Genomic DNA, 6,412 nt, shown 5'->3' on the forward strand with positions numbered 1-6,412 from the left:
CTAGCAATTGTATTTGTCCTTAAGTTTTGGATATATATATTATATTTAAAATTTTTTTGTGAATAAGTATATTAAATATAATTACTAATATGCACTTCAAAAAAATAATAATGTACAATAATACAATATACAATAATTACGTGTATAAAAAATGATTTGCAGAAAATGTTATATTCATTTACTATTTTGTGAAGTTTTAGTTATATTTTTGGATAATTTTAGTCTTTAATAGGAATTGAGTTATATAAAGATTTCTTAATTAGTAGTTAGAAATCTATTGTAGATTTCTAACTACTAAAGATTTTTAAGCATATATTAATCTAAACTGTGATAAAACAACTGCAATTTGTTGAACAGGATTCTGAAAAGTTACTGTGCAGTGGAAAAAATTGAAGTAAAGTTTTAATTAAAAAAGTGAAGTTTTACATATGATATTGCAGTTTCTCCTATGGCAAATGCCAGAAATGTCTCCCAGAAGTTCAAATTTGGGAGAGTGAGGTCCAGAGACCTAATGGGCCAGATTCCACGGGACATTATGCAATTAGCAAAGAAGTCTTTTAAAAACCAGAACATCAGTGAGTGAGCAGCATTGCCATCTATCACAAAGTGGAAATGCACCATGTACAGTACAACTAACAGGTCTCATATGCAAGACCGTACATATAACTTTCATTACAAATTTCTCATTGCCTAGTAACTCTTTGGACAACCTGTGTTTGCAAATAAGATGTAAAAAATTGCCTAATGTAAATTTTTATATTTTGGTGCTTTATGAACAATATTCTTTTGTCAATTTTTAAATTTTTTTATACTTTCCAAAAATTTTAAATGATTATTAAATTTTTTAATTACTGTAAATTTCATTGAAATATTTTAATTATTATATATTTTATTTTTATTTAAAAAATTTTTAATCAACTATTCTTAGTTATTTTTTAAAATTTCTTAGGCAGTAGAGGATAAGCTAATTACATAGAACAAGTAATTAAAATGATGTTACAAATAATAGATAAATATAAATTAGAATATAGAAATTAATACTTCAGAAAGGAAACAAAGTAGAATTTTTTACGATAAATATTTTTTGCTAACTGAAAATATTTTATACAAACATTAGTGATATAAAGGATGCTGCATAAGCTCCAATATATATATGCAAAGAGTTTGCTTTATTATGCAATTACTTAGAAGCTACAGAATATGATTTATGTAAATATTGTGGTCACTCCATACTTAGCAAATGTATATTATTAATAAATTCTAGTGTTGTGCATGCACACATATAAGTGCATTCCTTCACCTATTTGTTTTAGTATAGAGACTTTTAAATCAAGAGAAACAAAAACTTTTAAATACTCCTATTTAAGATTTTCATATTGAATTTTCATTTTGTCAATATTTTCATTTTATTCTGGGAACGACTTACTAATAAATAAGACAAATACATACCTCAGAATATCTAAGTTTTGTTGAAAGTGTAGCAATTTTCTTTACAGAAATATATTTTAAATAATTATATTACACAAAACAACAAAAAGATAGTACAGAATTTTGTTAGTTAATGTTGTAATGCTATTAATGCTAATATATATTAATTTATAGAAAGAATAGAAATAACATAAAAACAATCTGGTATGAGCAAACAATTGTGCTGAATTTACAAACTTTAATTTCAGCTGCTTTGTCATTTTTATAAAACTAATGCCATTGGAATTCAAAATAAAAATATTTCAGCAATTTAAATGTAACAAAATAAAGTGAAATTAAACAACTGCTATAATTTATAATTAGAAGAAAAATGATGATTTTTTTTTTTGTTTTAATGATAAAATTTTGTATCAGAAATAGAATCTGACACAACACAAGTACTGTATATATTTTTAGTCATTTGTCTGAAATTTTCATTAATTAAATTTTTATGTTTTGATGAAGTTTAAATCAAACTGTATAATGGACATATGTAGTATATATAATTTAATAATTAGCTTAAAACATCTTTGTTTAAATTAAACAAATCTGTATATAAATACACAATAGACATTATTTTACTTTAAGAACCTTGATGGAGTAAAAATTGTCTTTCAGATAGATGAAAGTTAATTCTTTAAATAATTTACTTAAATTAATTGAAAGAACCATTGTTTCTTTTCCAACTCATAATGAAGTGAAATTCTGACACTAGACTTTCTGTACATCCATTTATTTGCTTCTATATTATGTTTATTTATCTGTCAATACATGTATGGTTATAATAATGTAATAAAAATATATAAAAACATGTAAAAAATATATACAAATTAACATAAAACATATGTAAGTTAAAATACAATAACTATTTTTATCAAATAATAAAAAATTAGTAAAATAAAAAAAATCAATTAGACAAGAAATTGAAATAAGAAGAAAAATAAATTAAACAAAATTATAAAACAGAGTATTGTATGTGTGTACAGATGATGTAAAAGACAACGTACAAGTGTCAAACAAGTATTGTGTAAAAACCTAAGTGGAAAGTTATTATCTTTATGTCACAACATACAAGTTATTGAGTATGTGAAATGCTATATTATAATGTACATGAAAAAGACTAAATAATGTAATATTGTAAAATTTGCAGGAAATAGATGAATATAAATTTTAGATGATATTTAATGTAATTTAAAAAAAAAATAGTGACACAAAGCAACACAAAAATTCCTTAAAAGGTATGTCAACACTTAAAGGAAATTTTAATAATGTTTTAATAATAATTGTACAGTAAACTGAGAAGGAGTGAAGAATTGAGAAACTCTATTGATGGATGAATATAAACAAGATATAGAATTAAATAGTGGATGTACATAAAGTCTTTTGCCTCAGAATATCAGTTCATTGTGAGTTTGAAAAGAAATAGAAACAGTTTCAGCAAAAAGAATAATGAAAGAACTACTATTAATATTCTAGACTCTAGAATACATCCACTATTTAATTCTATATCTTGTTTATATTCATCCATCAATACAGGATTTGAATTCTTTACTCCTCTTCAGTTTACTGTACAAATATTATTAAAACATTATTAAAATTTCCTTAAAAGTGTTGACATACCTTTTAAGGAATTTTTGTGTCACTTTGTGTCATTATGTTTTTTTTTTTAATTACATTAAATATCATCTAAAATTTATATTCATCTATTTCTTACAAATTTTACACTATTAAATTATTTAGTCTTTTTTGTGTACAGTACATTATAATATAGCATTTCACATACTCAATAACTTGTACATTGTGACATAAAGATAATAACTTTCCACTTACATTTTTACATAGTATTTGTTTGACACTTGCATTGTATGTTTTACATCATCTGTACACACATACATTAGGCTAGAAATGTTAATGTGTAAGCAAATAAATGTTTCTTGGCAGCCAAAGGTGTTTATTGATGAATTAACAGATATACCATAATGTTATCAGATTACAGTAAAATACAGCATTTGAATGCCATTAATCATGATTATATAATAGTTCAAGTCTAGGCATTTTTTTTTGTTTGTTATTCAAATTAATTTTACATTAGGATAAACAAAACAAACTAAAATGAAGTTATTTTGTGTAGGAGTAGTCATTTTATTTGACTATGAAACATTTACTAAAATAATATTGTGGAGACTTGTATGTATGCAGATTGATGATACTGAATATCATTTATTTATTTGAAATTTTCAAATTAAAATTTTACTATAATAAACATAATTCAGTTTTTCATGTAAACAAAAAATGTGTTTGTTGCTGAAAAGATTTTTATAACATTAATGCTATTGGTTGCTAAGATTATAAAAAATTTTTTGTGTAGATATATTTTTGCATTATATATGCCAGCAGCCATTTGCTTCATTAGTTGTCATTGAATGGCTGATTTAATCTTTAACTGCTAAGATTAAAGATGTTAATTTTATTGTTGTTACAATTTGTAATTTCTCATTACATGTTGAATTAATTTAACAACAAAACTCATCTTTTTCTTTTATCTTACTTTATTTTGGAACACTAATAATGTTTTTAATGATCTCAACAAAAGGGAAACTGCAGTTCTAAAAATAATTCTGTTCACTTTACATTAAAGTGTAGAGTGATTAAAACAAATTTAACAATAAAATTAATACTGCATCTCAGTTATTCTAATTGCATGTTTTCTGTTTTCTGTTCATGCTTATGCACAGAAGTGAGAACAGAAGGATTTTATTTAGCATAATTATTATGCACACTGTTTGTTTATTGTTCTATTTAATTACTTCTCAGTGAAACAAATTGGCACAAAATAGAAAAATTATTAAATAAGTAAAACTTACCTTGAAAACTAATAAAGTCTAAATAATAATTAACAATACTTGCATAAATCAGTATGAATATTTTTATAATTGCTCAGAGTTAGTTGTTTAATAATTGCATAAAAAATTATATCTTTTATTAAAAGGAGTGCAACTCAAGTACAAAAATAACATTGTAAAAAGAAATAAAGTAGTAATAGTTTTTTGTAGAAGCCACAAATTTTTGATAATGATATAGCTTTAAGTTAAGACATTATTTTTTATATTCATTTAATGTTGTAAGCATAAAATAGTGAAGTTGCATAAAATTGCAAAATGTGCTTATTGATTAAACTTTTTAAACTAACTTTTAAGGGTAATAAACAATGCTTTTTTGTCCTTGACTATAAATTAGACAGAATTAGATAACCTATAACAATTTCAGGGCTTATCACACCAAGGCCAACAGAAAGAAGGACCAGAACTTTTATAAAAAAAAAAGGGTTGGTCTTTAATAATCACATTTCAATTTAATATACCTTTATATATAAAAAAGAACACTTTTCAGATGTATATCAGTAAAATTAAAGAAAGAACGACCTTGCAAACTGATCAAGAAATGGAAATACAAAATATAATAAGAATGTTTAGCCTAAATAATTACCCTAGAACAGTCCAGTGTTTCTCAACCTCTAACGAATCGTCGCCCCTTCAATAAAACTGTTACTTAATATTGCCCCCTTCAATGAAACCATTATGTAGTATCGCCCCCTTCACTTCAAAATTCCGATGCCGAGGGCCAAGGCTAACGCCAAATTTGTACTGCATTGAATAGACTAGTATAATGTTATTTGTTTAATTATTGTACGATATAACGAATAAAATATCTAATTATTCTTAACATAATGTTTTACTATATCGCCCAGAAAATTGTTTTTTGCCCCCCAAAATATAAATTGTTACTAATCGTCCCCTCAACATGGAAAAACGCCCACATGGGGGCGATATCGCCCCCGTTGAGAAACACTGCCCTAGAACATTATTGTTTAAGTGGTTGAAACAAGTAAAGGGAAAAGAAAAAATGTTACGTTAAATAGACAACCAATAGCTGTTAAGATTGTGTATCTAAAAATAGAATATGTTTTTGGTGTTTTTGAAAAATTAAAAAATGAATTAAAGAGATTAGGTACTATTTTAGTACCAAACCACACAAGAACCATAGCAAAATTGATTAACAGTAAACATGAAAATAATGAACATAATGATTTAGAAAAAGATAATGTTGTTTATTCATTAGATTGCAGTTGTTCACATAAAAAAAGATACATAGAGGAAACTGGAAGAAAATTAAAGACAAGGATTAAAGAACATATATATGCCATTAAAAGTAATTTGATATCATCATCAGTGGCACAACATTGCAACACTGAAGGTTGTGAAATTTTAAAAGATAGTATCGAGTGTATTATGACAGAAAACAATCATCTAAAAAGAAGACTACAGGAACACCTAGAAATTCTGAAAATACAGGAAGACATTAGAATTAATAACAACGTGGAACTGAAGCTACATGAGGGGTGGATTGACATCCTTTTCACCTAAACCTTGAAAGAGGTGCTGAACAGATGTGGGAGTATAGTCACATCACTTTGTAAAAATACATTGTGACAGAGCAGTTGACTTCACAAAGTCTTATAGATCAGATGTATTTTGTTTGTGTTAAAATCTGGAGGCCAATTGGCTGTAATAAGAGTAAGTTTATTGTTACTTCCTCCCCTTTTTTTGTGTGTTTTAATATACTTAACAATATTTATTATTAATAGTGTAACCGTCTACCAGAATTTGGAAAATGTAGGATAGACTAAGACATTTACTGGTCTCAGATAATATGTTATACCACATTGTCATTGTATTCAAATTTATACTTGATAAAAAATTTTAGTTTTTAGTGTATGAGTTACATTGAGAAATTGTAAATGCAGTGCACTGCATATGTTGGTTATCCCGCTGTATTGACTGGTTATTGGTGTTGTATTTTTAAGTTGTTACCATATGTTTGTAAGCTGATGAAGGGTCCTTGTACCCAAAATGCATACTTACCTAAATTTGAAATGTGATTATTA

This window comes from Centruroides sculpturatus, unplaced genomic scaffold (genome assembly GCF_000671375.1).
Source record: "Centruroides sculpturatus isolate CEXI.00-Female unplaced genomic scaffold, Cexi_2.0 scaffold924, whole genome shotgun sequence".
NCBI lineage: Eukaryota > Metazoa > Arthropoda > Arachnida > Scorpiones > Buthidae > Centruroides > Centruroides sculpturatus.